This window comes from Rhinolophus sinicus, linkage group LG04 (assembly GCF_036562045.2).
Source record: "Rhinolophus sinicus isolate RSC01 linkage group LG04, ASM3656204v1, whole genome shotgun sequence".
Taxonomy (NCBI): Eukaryota; Metazoa; Chordata; class Mammalia; order Chiroptera; family Rhinolophidae; genus Rhinolophus; species Rhinolophus sinicus.
Genome location: NC_133754.1, coordinates 69,280,351 through 69,299,457, shown reverse-complemented (window position 1 = coordinate 69,299,457; position 19,107 = coordinate 69,280,351). Strand labels below are relative to the sequence as shown.

Below are 19,107 nucleotides of genomic sequence, written 5' to 3'. Positions count from 1 at the left end.
TATTTTAAGTACAAACCCTAATAATCCTTGAGAAAAAATTGCAAACACCCTTTCCTCAGGGGTCAAATGTATGTGTGTGAAGCCGACAGGTATAGGCGGCCTCTGACTAATCCAAAAAAGTATGCCCCACGTCAATGATTCAAATTTTAAAAAAATAAAAATAAAAAAATCCCTGCTGGCCAGAAAGGGCAAGCAGAAACATGTTTGCCAATCACATAACCAGGAGATCACCTATTTGTAGACCACGTCTCAAGATAAAAAAAATATTGAAAACACCCCATCCTGTAAGACTCATACATGACAGTCTCCTTTCCTATTTCTCCAGCTTTATCTTGCAGAACTTTCTGTGCTCCAGCATTCCAACGACCTTGCAATTTTCCCAACCCACAGTTTCCAGATCTTTGGTTCAGTCGGTACCCCTCCAAATGGCATAAAACACCCCTCTTCCCTCTTTATATGATTAATTACTGCTGCTCCTTTAAGTCTCATTTCCTCGGGATGGGCTTCATATCTACCCCAGCTCCCAAACACTTTTTAACCTTTCTTTCACAGTTTGCAACTACATGTTTGTATGAGTATTTCATGATTATTACTAGCAAATCACCCCACTAGATAAAAAACTCCATAAAAGTAGAAATTCTGTCAGTGTTGCCTGAACTCTGCAGGTACCTTACACAGAGAATACATTTGCTAAATCTCTGTTAAGTGAATGAGTTGAATGACTATGGAACCAGAAATGAGTATTACCTCTGACAGGGCCAGTTGAATTATGGAACACGTTATTACCAGCTTAAGGAACTTCAATCTTTTCTGTTTCCTGAATCCCCCAAATTCAGCTGTTACTCATGGTACATACATCCTTTTACAACAAGCTTTTTAAAAAACATAGTAGAGTTCTACGAACAACTATTCTCAGAAATTGTAAAATATTATCTCTGAAGACTGACTTTCCCTGTCTTAATAAATATCTAAGTCTTAGTATCTGAAATAATTTCAAGAGAATGGGCTCCCTTGCTCAGTTTCGTGTGTGTGTGTGTGTGTGTGTGTGTGTGTGTTGTTATTCAAGTCTGGCCAGATATATTTAATGTTATTCCAAATATGTTCACTTTGGCAAACAAACGTCCGAAATGTTCAAAAAACATCTCAAATATGAGCCAATTTCATATTGAAGAAAAAAAGACTCCAAGTTCATTTATTCAAACCAAATTATATTTCGTCATATAATGTTGGTCTTTAAAAAGAAGTAGATGATTTGTGGATAGTTCCAAGTAATTCCTAGCATCTCAAGGGCTCAAGGTTTTCTTTTTAAATTTTTGTTTCAAAAACTTTCTTCATTTCCTGAATATTTACACATAATTTATTATAAACTACGTTTTTCCAAAAGTAATTGAGCAAGAGCTATAATTTAAGTAAAGCATATTCACATCTGCTGATAGGCTAAATTTTTTTTTAAATAACTTTATCCTAGAAGCAGGTAAATGAGGAGGTGAGGGGGCAGATATCCTATAATTAATCAATTTCTTTGCAATAACCCAGTGAACTGTTTAACACTCTAACGTGTGTTGTCTAAGGAAATAAAATAGCTCAACAATGCTATCATTATCAAATAAGATTCATGCAAAGAGGTCAAACTTTGAATTTAAACATAGAAACTATTTCTCCTTGTATAAACCTTACACTCTACTTTCATCTCTATCATACCACAAAGTTTAAATGTGACTCTACTTAAAATCCACACCCGTTTTCTCTTTTCTATACATGACATAAAGGTAATATTTGACTATCTTCCTTGTATATAAAAATTATCAGTGGTGTGGAAAAAAAACAACTCAGACCATTCTATTAGCAGACTGGCAAAAATACATATTCCATATTGATAAGAGAGACTGTTAAGAGAACTGTGAAGAGGAATAATGTATTATACTTTCTTTTTTTTAATTGGATGTTTCAAGTGAGAGGAAAAAAACAGGATTGCATAAAGGGAAAGGAAATGAAGGGTTGCAATTTTATATCTCATCTAAAATCTTCTCATACTACACCAATAGATACAAACCACTCAGACTCACTACACTAAGATCAGATTTAACAAAGATTTGCAGGGAAAGACATATGGCATCACATTTTAAATATTTTATTGTTTTTATCAGGAAAAGAAAGACCAAGGGATTGACAGAGAGGAAATATTTGTAGCTTTCCCAGAAATTTTATTGAAACATTTCAGTGCCTCAATGACTTTGTTACATAATTGCTTACTCTTTATTAAGCAAATATCTATGAACCTTGAACTTGTTTTTGGCAAAGTTAAAATCAATGATCTAAAATTAATATTAACTAAAACAAATAAATCATTCAATCAACACTCAAATGTACAAAGAAAATGCTGCATTTTTATTTCCTGTTATTAATGTAATCTTCCTTACAAGTTCTCACCCATTTTGATAGCTATTGAAAATCATTGACTTGATAATTAATGAAATCCCAGCCATTCTCTTAAGTCAGTCTCATTTTAGCAAATATTTGGTCTATGTGAAATTTAACTCCCAAAGGAACTATCTCTTCTTTCCCAGGATGGTGCCTTCATAGAGGGAAAACCTTTATCTTTGGGGTATTTGGTGTTTAAGTCCCTAACTTTGTGCTGATCCTATTGCTAGTCTCCATCAGATAGTGCAGGTGGTCCTTGGCTTTGTACTGTTTTCCACCAAGACACAGTGAGTCAGGTTCCTTCCAATGTCCTGACAAGTCCAAGGCTAGTGGAACTTGTCAAAACCTCTCCCAGCTATCTTGCCTACATCCTGACAGCCACTGGTACTTTGGCTCCCTCCTGGAAGCTGGCTTTGTTTCTTTCAAAATCATGCAAAGAAGTGGCAGAGGAAAAGATGAATGCACTCTGGTATACACAGCACAGCCTGGAGCTCTTGCCACTTCATCTCTCAGGCAACTTCCTCTGCAAGCTATTCCTCCAGAAATCTCAAACATCTTGACATCTCTTAGGGGCTGACGGGAACTTTGTGGTCCTTTACAGACCACATTTTGGCCGGGCTGCCTGGGGTGTGAGGGTAGGAGGGGATACAAAGGAAAGAGATGAATCAGGTACCTCTGCCTACATACCGCACTGTAGCACTACTTTTATTGTCCTGCAGTCATCATTTCTTTCCTCATAGTTCTTAATGAGGAGTAGCTGTTTCAGCTTTTCTTGAATAATCAAATATGCTTTGCAGTTATGAGGCTTCACCCCGGAGAAAAGATCAAAACAAATTAGTCTTCCTGTCCAATACCCGTTCTCTCTTCTCTTTCCTTAAAGGGAAAAGGACGCCCTTTCAGATTCTTCCTATCTGGCAAACACTTGTCCTTGCCAAGTTGGTATTTGACCTGTACCCCTTCCTGGAGTCGTTGTACTATATGGGGTACCAAGATGAAATCTAGTTTATAAATAAGGGAAATTAAGTTGACAGAGCCTTCAAAAATATTTTACCCTTTACTAACTTTACAACACGGTGCTTGGTTCTGTGGATCAAGTGAAATGAAATATTATTTCCTATTCTGAGGGGCTAAGTTAAATGTATCAGAAATCTTACTGTGAGAAATAATTTTTGTGGAGTAAAGAATCTTACATCACTCATAATAAAAAATGATTTCAACTTACAGGGCAGTAGTTGTTCTGTATTTTTTTTAAAAAATGTTTTATATCACAAATATCTCAATCTTTTTTTTTTCTATGTGCTTTCAGTTTTAATTTTTTTGAAATGGATTAATTGCCTTATGAAGAGCTGCCTTTTACATTCATAGCTATTGTTTTGCAAGATAATATATGTTTATTGTAGGTACGTAAAAAGACAAAGATAAACCAGAAATATTAATTGTAAGTAAAAGTTATCTGAATTCTGACCTCCCAAAGATAATCACTATGAACACTTTTAAAACATTTGAATATGTTTCCTTGAATAATTTGTCTTAATAGAACCTAGATTATATTAAATTACTTTCTTCATTCGCAACAATATGAACACTTCTCTATTCAATTTATGAGAATTCTTTTTCAGCGTAATTTTAAGCCTGTATTGCATTATTTGATTTAACTAATAAAATTACTTAAATTCAAGGTGTTTCCCATTTTTTAATCCTAAAAATTATTGGAATAAGTATTCCTTTAGCTAAATCTTTATATATACTCAAAGCTATATGTTAATGGTAAATTCTAGAAATTATAATTGATAGGTCAAAATGTATGTATGATTTTAAGGTTTTTGAAATATCTATCCCCCCTCAATTTTTACCCCCTCCTGCAGTATTAAAAAATCCAAAATATAATATTATTTTACCCATAAGTACTTCAGTTTATTGCTAATAATTAAGGCCTTTAAAAAAACATAATCACATTATTATGATTGTCATATCTAAAACATAATAGTAATTCTTTAAAGTGCCTTTTTGCAAGTCACAGTGTTTGAAGCAAGGTCCATTCACTGCGTTTAGCTGATAGGGTGCTCAAGGTCCTTTTACTCCATAACTGTTACAAAGTACCAACAATTTTAAAAACAAAACAAATAAACAAAAAAGGAACAGGCAGAGAAGTTTAGCTTTCTTCTCTGTATCTACCATTATGTTCCCAATAGAAAATCATTATTTTAAAATTTTTTGTTTATTCTTCCAAATTTCTTTTTTAAAAATATAGATCAATATACATTTGTATATCCTTTCTTACACACACAAAAAAAGATATTCAGCATACTCTACATATTGCTTTACACCTTTTTTGTTTTTGTTTTTTCTCTTAAATATATATTCTGAATATCACTTGACATCAGCATATACACATCTTCCTCATTTCTGTCTGACTGCATGCATGGTATTCCATTCTGGGAATGTCCCACAGTTATTTCCACATTTTGATGAGCATTTTGCTGTTATAAGAAATCAAATTTTTGTTTGTATTTGTGGAATCTCCAAGAAGAAGACTCCTGGGAGTGAGATTAGTGGACAAAGGATAAAGGCACATATAGTTTCTTTACGTATTTCTAAATTCCCATCTATACAGGGAGTACATTTTGCATTCTTGGTACCACTATATGAAAGCACCTAATCCCAAGAGCCTGGCCAACAGAATATATACTCAAATTTACGTATTTTTGTGAATCTAATGAATGGAAAGTTATATCTCAGTGTAATTTTAAAGTGAAGTTCTCTTATTTTGAATGAGATTGAACAACAACCATTTCATGTTTACAAGGGGCATTTACATTGCTTTTTATGTTTACTGTCTATTCACTTATTTTACCCATTTTTCCATGGGATTGTTGTTTTAGTGTTCTCAATTTAAAAAAAAAAAAACACTTGAAATTATATCACATTTGTCTGTGATATAAGTTCCAAATGATTTTCCCATGTTGTCTTTTTATATGCTTATGCTGTTTGCCAGGCAAAAGAAAATTTCATATAGCAAATTTATTAATCTTTTTCCTTATTGTTCTTGGATTCTTAGTCACATCTAGAAACATTTTTTCTACTCTCATGTTATAAATAAACTCACCCATGCTTTCTTATAGAGCTTGTGATTCTTTTTATTCCCTTGCTTTAAAACTCTGATCCTTTTATAGCTTCCTCTCTACTATAGTATGAAAATGAGTTTGATTTTACATTTTTTCATATGGCTATCCAGTGATCCCATCAATACTTAAATACGAAATCTTCTTTGTTACCCCACTGTCTTTAGATGCTTACTTTATCATAAATTTCTATATGCATTTTTCATTTATTTATTTATTTTTTACTCTGTAATTTCAATTCGAGTATATTGGTCTGTCTTTTTACTTACATACTAATACTGTACTGTTTTAATAAACTCTATAGTATGTTTTAACATCCCATAGAGCCAGACCCCTCTCTTTCATTTTCAGGAATTTCTAGATGTTCTTATGTATTTATTTTTCCAAATGAACTTTGTAACCAACTTGTCTTGCTTCAGGATAAAAGTAAAGGACATAATGGTACCTTATTAAAATGCACTAAATTTATAACCATTGAGGATTTTCTTTTTAATTGGGTCTTCCAATCCAGAAATATGGTACGTCTTTCCAAGTGTTCAAGGACACTCTGGCATCCTTTAGGTAGTTGTGCTCAGTTTGGTTCTGTCTATTTCTTTTTGAGTTTATGAATGATATTTTGTTGTATTTCATATACTTTTATTTTAGTGACTGTAAATGAGGTTGCTTTTTTCTATTGGATGTTATTTGTAAACTGGAATGCTACAGAGTTGTGTATTTTTATTTATAGCCTGCTAGTTTAGTAAATTTTATTGCTTAGAGTAACTTTGTCTTTGTCTCAGATTTGTAAAACATATATAAAACTTGTAGTTTAGAAATGTTTTTAAACTTAGAAAAAAATGTCCAAATGATTTGTATGATATGAACTTGTCCTTTAATAGGCTATTATAGCAAAGCTCTGGTAGATAGATAGGTGAAATGTTGAAGAAATTCATAAATTAAGAGAACAAACTCTCTAATTATAGATTTTAAATATTGTCTCATCTATTTTCTTTTAATATTAGCAGAGTATTATTCACTTTACCTGATTTTGTGCTTTGAAAACTTAAGTTTAAATAAAGTTAAATCCTGCAAATGTAGTGTTTTTATATTTTTTAAATAATTTCTAAGTATGTGATATTTATCGAAACTTTTTCTAAATACTTATAGACAAATTGATTTACACAGAACTGTAATAATATAAAATAACAACACAGTTTAAGCCTAGAGATTCTGAATGTCATAATTGTAATCAACAACTTTCTTACAATAAAGAAAAATAAGCATAATCTCAGTTATTCTTTCTTTAAAGGAAATTACCAGACGTGGAACATTCTTTTTTGTTGTGTGCTATATTAATTTGCCAGAGTTGCCATAGACTGAGTGGCTTAAACAACAGACATTATTTCACAGTCTGGAAGCTAGCAGTCTGAAATGAAGACATTGGCATGGGTTCTTTCTGAGGGCACTGAGGGAAGCATACATTCCAGGCCTCTCTCCTTGACTTACAGATGGTCACGTCCATGTTCATAGGGTACTCTCCCTATATGTGTTTCTCAGTATCCAAATATTACCATTTTATAAGGATACCAGCCATATCGGTGTCCAATCATAATAAAATGACCTCATTTTAACTTGATTGCCTCTGTAAAGACCCCCATCTCCAAAAAAAAGTCACATTCTGAGGTACTGGGGCTAGGACTTCACCATAAAAATTTGTGAGAGGAATATGATTCAACCCACAGCATGTGGTTTTTATGAAAAACTGATAAAAGGCTAATTAGTCTGCGTCTAGGATGGGCTGCCTCAAGGATAGGATAAGATAGTAATTCACACTGCTTGTGAATTACTAAGTTAAAATAAAAGAGAAAGACTGAGTTATTTAATACAGGGACTTAAGAAAACACAAGCTGCCTTACTATAGGTGTATCTAGAGACACGTTCTAGGAAGTAATGTTGACTTTATTTGTATGTTAATTAAGAAGTACCTTTGTTTTAGATGAAGGCCCGCTGGGCACCTTTAGCTAATATCCAAAATATACAAGGAACTCATACAACTCAACAACGACAAAACAAACAACCCAATTGAAAAATGGGCAGATGACCTGAAGAGACATTTATCCAAAGAGGACATACAAATGGCAAATAGACATATGAAAAAATGCTCAACATCACTAATCATCAGAGAAATGCAAATAAAAACCACAATGAGATAACACCTCACACCAGTTAGAATGGCTATCAGCAATAAAACAAATAGTAACAAGTATTGGAGAGGCTGTGGAGAAAAAGGAACCCTCATACACTGTTCGTGGGAATGCAGATTGGTGCAGCCACTATGGAAGGCAGTGTGGAGGTTCCTCAAAAAATTCCAAATAGAATTACCATATGACCTAGCAATCCCTTGCCTGGGTATCTACCCAAAAAATCTGAAAACATTTATCCATAAAGACAAGTGTGCTCCAATGTTCATTGCAGCTTTATTTACAGTGGCCAAGACAGGGAAACAACCAAAATGTCCTTCGATAGATGAATGGATAAAGAAGTTGTGGTATATATACACAATGGAATACTATTTGGCCATAAGAAAAGATAAAATAGGACCAATTGTGACAACATGGATGGATCTTGAGATTATAATGCTAAGGAAAATAAGTCAGACAGAAAAAGTAGAGAACCATATGATTTCACTGATGTATGGTATATAAACTGAAAACAACAAAAGAACAAGACAAACAACTGAAAGGACAAAAACTCATAGCCATAGACAATAGTTTAGGGGTTACGAGAAGGTAAGGGTGGAGGAGGCGGGGGGCTCTAGAAGATGGTAAACGGGGTCCAATATATGGTGATGGAAGGAGAACTGACTCAGGGTTGTGAACACACAATGTGAGATATAGGTGATGTATTAACAGAATTGTACACCTGAAATCTATGTAACTTTACCAACAATTGTCACCCCAATAAACTTTAATTTAAAGGGAAAAAATACATGTGCTCTGCTTTGTTTAAAAAAAAGGAGAGAGAGAGAGTGCAATTTTTATTCTCTGATGCTATCACAAACTTGACTGGCCAGACTATAAAATGATTGCTCACATCTAATGCTTTAAATAAGAAATTATTGTTTTTATTGGAAAATAAGTAAAACTTAGAGTTTAGATTTTAAACAGTTATTTTAGAAATTTTGTTTGCTGTAGTTTAGGATTTTTAATATTTTTAGGCACTACGCAATGATTTCACTGCTCCATCTGAGTATATGGTGAAATTCCAAACAAGTGTAGGTCATACAAGTTATTCAGTTATTTTAGAAATAAATATCTCCCATGTATGTAAGAGCTCGATGGTGATATTCTTCATCACAAATAATGTTAAATATGAATTTGAATTTTGTGATCTCTTTTGTCATTCTGTCTTGAAAATTCTATCATAACAATATAATATGTAGGTTTTCCAGGACTGGAACAATTGATAATTGCTTTATTTACTTTTTCTTTATTGTAGTTCAAATTTAGAACCTACCATTCTCAGAATCTTTATGCAATGTTATGCAGTTAAGTCCCTTAGCCTATGGGCAATGCTATTTAAGAACTGACCTTGGCATTTAGGAAATTAAAATAAATCAGAACCTAAGTATAATGTATTTCTCTTCAAACCACAGAGGAAGTATAAAATGAATTCAGAAATGTTGCCATTAATTTGAATTTGTGTTACATAGTTTTGTATTCTCCTTGAGGGGCAGATGACTGTGGCTCTGGATGACAGGGGAAAAGGTTGAAATTCACAGTGGTTTTCCTGAAAACTACTACATAGAACTATTTTTCATCTACTCAGTATCTTTGCAAAGCATTTTGCTGTAATTTTCCTACTTACAAAGTAAGCTTTCACTGTAAAATGAATATTCATATGATTGAATAGGGTTGAATGACATAGAAATTACACATAATCTTATTTGAGAGCAACCTTTCTGTAGAACTATTTTATTGAAGTGTTCAATGTAATCATAAAAATATCACTATGCTCTGGAGAGACATCTAATGTAATAAATTGAGCTCACAGGCTCAACTTATTTTATCTCCTTATTTTAGATAGGCATTTTCCAAAAACAAACTCTATCACTGAAGAATGTAAGACTGTTTCTTTAGAGCCTTCCATGCTTAACTTGAAAGCTGTCAACCCAGGAGGCTGAAACAGAGCAAGATTATGAAACCTGAGTGAATAGCTCATTCTTTGCGCCCATGCCCTTGCTGCACGCTGCCCCATGGTACAAGCCTGAGAGGTATGCACTATGATAGCTAATGAAGCACTTCCTTTATGTCACACTGACCAGAACTCTCATTTGAAGCCTGTACATTATGCCACCGAAATCTCACAATGTCAGCCTTTGTTCTCGCTAGTAGAGGCTGCCCCTTGTCTTTTCTGCGGCTAAATGCCATGCATCAAACTTGTTGGAACCTTTACTAATAAGGCTATATATATGTCATTAAACTAATTTCTGCTGTTTGCAATGCTCTTTTGGCTTGTTTGTTTTGTTTTTGTCTGTTCCCTTTTTATTACAGCATTCTCAAAGCTAAGACGTTATAATTTTGAAACCACTTGGAGGTGAAAGCCACTGTGTATTCTGCAAGTCCCTCCTCTCTATAAATATAGTGATAACAAGTAATACTGTAAGAACAAGAATAAAAATTCATCCTGAATGAAGAGAAGAATGGATCAAAATTAATTGGACTGCCTAATGCTAAATGTAACTGAGAAGTATTAAAAGGGGTCCACTTGTTATATTTCAACATATTGTCGTTCCGTGTTATCTGATCAAGCATCTTCCTTCCCTCGGTTACTATTATACAGATGTGTCTCAGTGCAAGCTTTGATAAAGTGACCTAAAGAATAATCAAAAGTGATTGCCATAGTTCTCTATAAAATGTGTTCAGTTAAGCTAAATACAAACAAGAAAAGTTAAAAAGGTTTCTCAGAGCCTATAAATTTCAAAAGGAAAAATTATGAACTCCCTTCCCAAACTTGAGTTGTATTTCATCAGCTCCATCATTTTCATTTCTTATAATATAATAGAAAGAGCAACACCCATGTCTAGGGGTGGGGTTAAGTAATAAATGAGATAATATGGCCAGAGCTTATTGCCCAATACAGGGTAGGTGTAGTCACCGTCGTCATTACAATTCTGGAGTAATAGGGAACCTAAAGACTGAAATCCTTCTAAGAGTGGCTCCTCCTTTATAAATTATCTAATTCTTAATAAACATTTTACTTTTCTGATTCTTACATTTTGCATTTGCATCCTACCTACACGATAAGATTTTCCAAAGTGCTCGTAAAATTAAATATGTAAAAATACTTTGAACAACATATAACTATAAACATACAAGTTACTTCCTCAACTGAAAAAATCAATTAAAACACATGAACTCATTGGGCCCTACTATCTCAATATTTCTACCATCTTTATATTTTTTCTGATTTTCTGATCTCCCAATTTTAGAAAGATAATCAAACTTTTCATGTCAATAAAATATAAATGCCAGAAAAGTAAATCTCACAATGCCAGTCTTTGTTCTAGCTAGCAGAGGTCGAGTTCTGTCCTTTCCTTTGCTAAAATGCATGCACCAAACTCGTTAAACAATCTAAGTAAAAATGCATGCCTCTACATAGAATGTATTTTGTTTTCCTCTTTTCTCTTCATATTTTTAGATTAAAAATGTTTTTTATCAAATTTTCTAATCTTGGATTAGGACAATGCTGTTAGTGAATAAAACTATACTCTGAATTAGCTTCGGATTTTGATTTCTTGTTAGGACATACGCAATAGTATTATAATATATATTATAATCATAATATTAATAATAGCACTAATATATTTGTGTGAGACCTGTAGTATTTCCAATGATTGCTAAATCACCTCTCCCTACTACATACGTATTGATTTTTTTAAAGTATACCTTAAAAAAATACTAAATTCTAACAAAAAATTCTGAAATGTAATTATGTTCCTCCTCCTTATTTCTCACTGAATACATGTCTTGCTCAGAAGAAGTATGCTAAAGATAAAAATCAATTTTAGAATAGAAATTGTTTAGAGTGGGAATTGAAAACTGCAAATATGGTTTCTGCCAACCTTTTAATGAAAATAGGTAGGTCTTCATTTCTAAGTATTTCACTATCTCAAGGGAAAAGATATCTAGGTATCTATTTTATACTTGACTAGTATATCTGAACAAAATGATTAACCAAAGTAAAAGACAATTCCGTATAAGATTGTCATGCTATTTCATTAATATTTTTGGAAATTTATGGTTGAGTTCCAAATTTTCATTTTGATTAAATCCTTCTCAGGGTAGGTACTATTTTTTTCCTTCTATTGGGCAATTCCACCCCTGTCTAGGCCCCAGCATAAAACTATATCTCGCAATCAGTTTTGCCATGTCCTGGTGACTCAGGAACATCTTCCTAGGTACACAAAGCAAAAGGAATTGATAAGAAATGCCCAGTTGAGAACCATATGACTTCACTCATAAGTGGGATATAAAACTAAAATCAACAAAGGAACAAGACAAAGAAACAAAGAAATAAAAACTCATAGACACAGACAACAATTTAGTGGTTACCAGTGGGTAAAAGTCTAAAGGGGGTCATATATATGGTGATGGAAGGAGAACTGACTCTGGGTGGTGAGCACACAATGTGATATATTGATGATATATTGTAGAATTGTACATTTGAAGCCGATGTAATTTTACTAACCACTGTCACCTCAATAAATTTAAAAAATCTAAAAAGAACTATAACATCCAAATACAAAAAAGAAAAGGAATGGCCAGCTCCCTATTTCCACTTACATAATATTCCATTTCTCATAAATGGACATCATTTTTTTAAAAAACTGAGTAATTTGATTTCCTATACTTTCTTCTACCGCCACTAAGTATTTGAAGGTATACATGCCACCAAAAGTCTAAAATTATTAGATATTAAAAGTAATAAGACAATAACGGAAATTGGGTAACTGGAGTACGGCCAAGAAATTGTGGTTTTGAAGTTAGAAGTCCGTGAAAAACAGAGTGACACCCAGAAATAAACCAAGAAGTCTAAATCCTAGGAATCAACCACTGTCGTTCCTTTCCCCACCACATAAGTCAGTCACAGAATCCTGTTATGGCACCTCCCCTAACTGCTGCTTCTCGTCTGTCCCTTCTCAAAGCCCCTGGTGTAGGACACCATCCTATGTCACCGGATTGAATGTACCTGTCTTCAAGTTGGCCTCACAATTTCTAGAGTCTCCCCACATCCTCACTGCCTTTCTTCCATTCCAACTCCATTCTTAATAATTATCCACACTGCAACCAGAATGAAGCATAGCTCAGACTGTGACGCTACCTCCCTTGCTTCATGTTTCTTATTATGGCTCATTTTATCTTGTCTGAAACCATTGGCTAATGTGGATTGGCTTTTTCAGATTGGATTTTAAAAAAAGCAAAAAAATAAGCACAGTGAAACATTCAGGATAATACAGTTACTAAAGCTTTTGTGTAAAAATACCAGAGGAAGAAGGAGAAAGGAAATTGTTTAAGCAGCTGAAAATTCCCCTGAGAAATAGAATAACACTAGGTATTCAACAGGAGCTTCCCCCTGCCTCCTACCCAGTTCTCCTAGCTGATTACTACTCATCCTTCAAGTCTCAGCTCATCTATCACTTTTTCAGACAAGTCTTTCCCTCAGACGCCTACTACTCATGCTTTTAGTACCAAGAATATGCATATAACAATTACCACTTCATAAATAAATTCACAAATGTGTAATACTTTGTTTACTGTCTGTCATAACTGATAGACTATAAGCCTTACCAGGCTGGGAAAAATCTATCTTCTCCACCACTAGATGTGTGTCTTACACATATCAGACCTTTAATAAATTTTGAAAATAATAAATGAATTAAATGATTAAATAATTGATCTCCTAGTCTGGCAACAGTTCTGGCAAGTCAGCAACATCTCTGATCGCTTCTTCCTCAGAAGAATGCACACATTTCCCTTATTTTTGCATTGCATATAACGGTGATTCAGGTTGTTGAAGTAATTGACCACCCAGGCCTCAGTCGGTAAAGAGCATGCCTGTCAGGTGTCCAGCCTATGTCTGCATTTGGGTCCTAATCCCTGGCACATGGCCTGACCCGAGCAGCAGCATCAATTGGGACAGCCCAGTGACCTCTGCCCTAAAACCCCATAGAAGGAGACTACAGACAGCTGATATCACAAGGAGCTCCTCAGAAAATGCAATATATCAGGAAAGCACCTGGCCTGGATCCGCTATAGTGGTTCTTAAATCTTGCTGCACTTTCAAACCACTTTTTGAAATATCAGTTGGTGGCCAGACCATGCCCAGTTCCAATTAAATTAGAATCTTTGGGTGTTGGACCCAAACATCAGCATATTCTCTAACTCTCCAGTAATTCCAGTATGTAGCCAACTTTGAGATCCTGCTCCACAGGACCTTGTTAGCAGTGCTCTAGCTCCAGGAGAATGGGCGTCACCTGGTAGAGTCTTACCAGGGTATAATAACAAACCTTCCAGATAAACTGAATCGGAATTTGCATCTTAAAATAAATCCCTGCGTGATTCTTATGCCTGAAGAGGTTTGAGAAACACTGCTCTACGACGCATGTTCTAAATAACCTTTTATAAAATAGTCACACATACTTTGATACTTTAATCCTGGCCATTGTCTTTCTCTTCTCTCCTTCTGCCATCTGTCCCTCTCCCCCCATCTTTGTTCCAGCTACCTAGAACTATAGTTGTCTGATATGCTGCTGTCTTTCCAATAAACTTTTTTTTAACATCATAAAATATTTTAAATCTACAGAAAGTTCAGAGGACAATACAACTAAAATCCTATACTAACCATTAATATGTAACAAAAATAAACTCACTATAATTGAGTCCTTTATTATTAAAAAATTAACATGTTACAAATAAGACTAAAGGCACCTGCTCATTCCTATACAATTTTATTCCATACCATTCCTCCCCAAATGTGCACAAATATTCATCTAAAATAATAGGTGGAAAGGTATAGTATATATGCAGAAAAGCTAATGGGTGTTTAATCTGTAATGTAATGATTTATAAAGGTTACTTCATTGATAATTAGCAATCAATGGTACATAAGTGGCTAATGCTATCAAAACGTAAATATGTTAATGTCCTGTGAATGTTGATGACTATTGCATTAATGAGACCAACATTCTGTAAGCTGAAGTAATAAGCTCTTAGTTTAATATTCTTATACCTAATTCTATGACAATTACTGCCAGCTAAATTCCTTAAAAACATACTGCTTTTCCATAAAAGTAAATCATTTCCTCCAATCTACCAAATAAAAAGAAAAGCCATCATGGAAGGGCATGTACACAAGCAAAAAGCAACCCTGTTTCCATGATCAACCCACAGATTTGTTCTTAGGCAAATCAATTTTAAGAAACATATACGGAGGATCCGGTCAAGATGGCGGAGTAGGTAAACGCTGTGCTTGCCTCCTTTCATGACCACATCAAAATTACAACTAAATTACAGAACAACCATCATTGAGAATCACCTGAAGTCTAGCTGAACTGAAGCCTTACAACTAAGGACATGCAGAAGAAGCTACCTGGAGCTGGTAGGAGGGGCAGAGATGCGGAACAGTCTGGTCTCTCACCCATGTGTGACCATTAAAAGTCGGAAGGGGTGTCTCAGCTGAGGAGGTCCACCCTGGAGAAGCACAGGGTCCCAGCCTCACAACAAGCTTGCCAGCCCCGGGTTTCAGTACTGGGAAGAGAAGTCCTCATAATTTCTGGCTGTGAAAACCAGCAAAGATTGTGACTGAGTGAGATGGAGGGTGGCTGAAGTCCTAGGTGCTCCTTCTAAAGGGCCCGCTCATGGACTTACCCACTGAAGGACTCACTCACTCTGAGCTCCAGTGCTGTGGCAGCAGTTGGAAAGTCGCCAGGGACATACAGGGAGGAATGAGGTTGTCTTATTCAGGGCGAGGGCTAGAGGGGCAGCTTTCTTCCAGATGGAGGAGTTAGCAGAAGCCATTGTTACTTTGTTAAGACCTCCCTCTCCCAGCATGCAGACTCACACAGACGCAGACGCCAAATCTGAGTCTTCATCAAATGAGCTAACACCTTTCACTTGCCCCACCCTGAGACCACACACCACGTAAGGCACGTTCTGTGGCTTTTCCATATAAATGGCCTGCCTTGGATCATGCTGCAGACTTTCCTAAAATATCTTTTAAGATATTTTAAGAAATAAGCAGCACCTGGCAGGGCATGTCCTGTACCACTGGCTGAGCAGCCCTAAACCTGGTACTACCAACAGCTGTACTCGGTTCTTGGCTTAGTCTCTCAAGGCACCTCCAAGCCCAGTGCCAGTGGTAGCCATCAGCAGATTGTTTTGTGGCTCATGCCAGGTGGTCCCAGGCAGTGTAGTCTGTAGCTGAACTTGGTCTGCATCAGGTCCTCTCCCAGGAGGCCCCGGGACTGCCATGTCTGGTGGCCACCTTCAGACCCAGCCGGAGTATCACCCCGCCACCTCCAAGGACGACACATCCAAAGTGCAGACTGAGCAGGCACCAGAGCCCTGCTAAAGCAAATCCTGCTCCATAGGGTCAGCCCCTGCACAACAGCTTCTCCACTGTAGTTACAGTCAGTCCTTATAACCAATCAGACCAAGGATCAATTTCTCTCACTGACATGTAAACAGCAAACAAGGCTAAACTACAACAGAAGGCACACACAGCCCGCATAAGGGACACCTCTGGATCACCTGGCTCAGGTGATCAAGGAGACTGCTCCACTGAGCCCCACAGCACATCTACTACATAAGGCCACTCTGCTAAGACCAGGAGACATAGCAGCCCTAATACATAGAAACAAGTGCAGGAAGGCAGCCAAAATGGGAAGACAAAAAAACATATCTCAAATGAAAGTACAGAACAAATATCCAGAAAAATAACTAAACAAAATAGAAACAAGCAATCTACCAGATTCAGAGTTCAAAACTCTGGTTACAAGGATACTAAATGATCTCAGTGAGAACTTCAACAAAGACAGGAAACCAAAAAAAAAAAAAAAATGGAGATAGAAAACATAAAAAGGAACCAGTCAGAAATAAAGAATACAATAACTTAAATGAACACTCCATTAAAGGGAATCAACAAAAAATTAGATGAAGCAGAGGATCAAATCAATGATTTCGAAGTTAAGGTAGCAGAAAAACTCCCAATGAGAACAGCAAAAAGAAAAAAGAATCCAAAAATGAGGATAGTTTAAGGTGCCTCTGGGACAATATCAAGCATACCAACATTCACATTATTGGGGTACTAGGAGAAGAGAGAGAACAGGAAATGAAAACCTATTTAAAAAATAATGGTGGAAAGGTTCCCCAACCTGGTGATGGAAATAGACATATAAGCCCAGGAAATGCCAGGAAGAGAGTCCCAAACAAGATGAATCTAATTACGATGTGTTGAGACACATCATAATTAAAATTCCAAAGGTTAAAGACAGAGAGAATCTTAAAAGCAGCAAGAGAAAACCAGTTAGTTACATACAAGGAAGATCCGATAAGACAATCAGCTGATTTCTCAACAGAAACTTTGCAGGCAAGAGGGGATTGGCAGGAAATATTCAAAGCAATGAAAAGCAAGGACCTACAACCAAAATTACTCTACCCAGCAAAGCTATCATTTAGAATTGAAGGACAGATAAAGAGCTTCCCAGACAAGAAAAAACTAAAGGAGTTCATCAACACCAAACCAGTATTACAAAGAATCTTAGAGGGACAGCTTTAAGACAAAAATAATAATAATAAAATAAAAAATATGAATAATAAAGTGGCAATAACTACCTACCTATCAACAATTACTTTCAACATAAGTGGATTAAATGCTTCAATCAAAACATAGGATGGCTGAAAGGATAAGAAAACATACACTGCCTACAAGAGACTCACTTCAGATTGAAAGACACACACAGACTGAAAGTAAAGGGAAGAAAAAAGATATTTCATGAAAATAGAAATAACCACAACAACAACAAAGAGCTGGTATAGCAATGCTTATACCAGACAAAGTAGACTTTAAAATAAAGGATATATATATATATATATATATATATATATATATATATATATATATATAAACAAGAGACAAAGAAGAAATCACTAATCCCACTTCAGGGTATTTATCTGAAGAAACCCAAATGCTATTTTGAAGGAACATGTGCATCCATATGCTCATTGCAACATTGTTTACAATGGTCAAGATGTGGAGGCAGCCTGGGTGTCCATCAATGGAAGAATGGATAAAGAGAAGGTGGTACATATATATAATTGAATATTGCTTGGCTGTAGAAGAGAATGGGTTCTTGCCATCTGAGGTGGCAGGGATGGACCTAGAAAGTATTGTGCTGAGTGAAGTGTCAGACAGAGAAAGATGAGTACAATGTGATTTTGCTTATGTGAGGAATCTAAAGAACAAAAGAAACAAACAAAATAGAATAAATTCACAGATACAGAGGACATTTTGATGGTTGCCAGATGGGAGTGTGTTGGGGTGGAGGGAAAAGGGGAAAGGATTAAGAAATACAAATCAGTTGTTATACAATAGTCATGGGGATGTAGGGTATAGCATAAGGAATATAGTCAATAATATTATAAGAGCTATGTATGCCATCAAGTGGGTACTAGATTTATTGGGATGATAGATGGGAAGGGGGTTGGGGGCAGGGTGAAAAAGTTAAAGGCATTAATAAGTATAAATTGGTAGATACAAAATAATCATGAGGATGTAAAGTAAAGCATAGGGAAAATAATCAATAATACGGTAATAACTACATATAGTGCCAGGTGGATACTAAACTAGTCAAGGGAATCACTTCTTAAATTATTAACTGTCTAACCACTATGCTGTACACCTGAAATTAATAAAATAATATTGAATGTCAACTGTAATTGAAAAAATATTAAAAAGGGAGGGAAAAGGTGAAGGGGAATAAAAGGTTCAAATTTCCAGTATAAAACAATTAAGTCATGGGAATATAATGTACAGCATAGGGAATATAGTCAATAACATTTTGATACCGAGCATGATACAGTGTTAGATGGCTGCTGGACTTACCATGGTGATCACTTTTTAAGGTATATAAATGTCGAATAACAATTTTGTATACCTGAAACTAATATAATATGGTATGTTAGCTATATTTTATATTTTAATAAAAGTATTTTTATAAAGAAACAGATACGGAACTAGATTCCCTGAAAACTATCTGTGCCTATATATGTCTTGGAAATCTTTATGTGCTCCCAGAGATGTATGTATACAAACTGAAGACCATTGTTTAGAAGAATGAGTGGTAGATTAAAAAATCTAAAAGGTAGATTCCTAGTCTTGATTCACTATAACTGATTTTTGACTTAACTCACTTAATCTTAATTTTATCTTTACAAAATAAGAGAGTTGAGCTAAGACCACATTTTCTTAAAAAAAAATTCAAATGAAATTATAGTCAAATTTTGAGAATGCTGTAATAAACTAT

At 35.1% G+C, this 19,107-nt stretch overlaps 1 long non-coding RNA gene across 1 annotated transcript in view; it reads left to right on the top strand.

Annotated features, from left to right (window-relative positions):
* LOC141571042 (uncharacterized) overlaps nucleotides 1-19,107 on the top strand; it is a 70,126-nt gene that overhangs the window by 35,712 nt on the left and 15,307 nt on the right. The window lies entirely within an intron of this gene.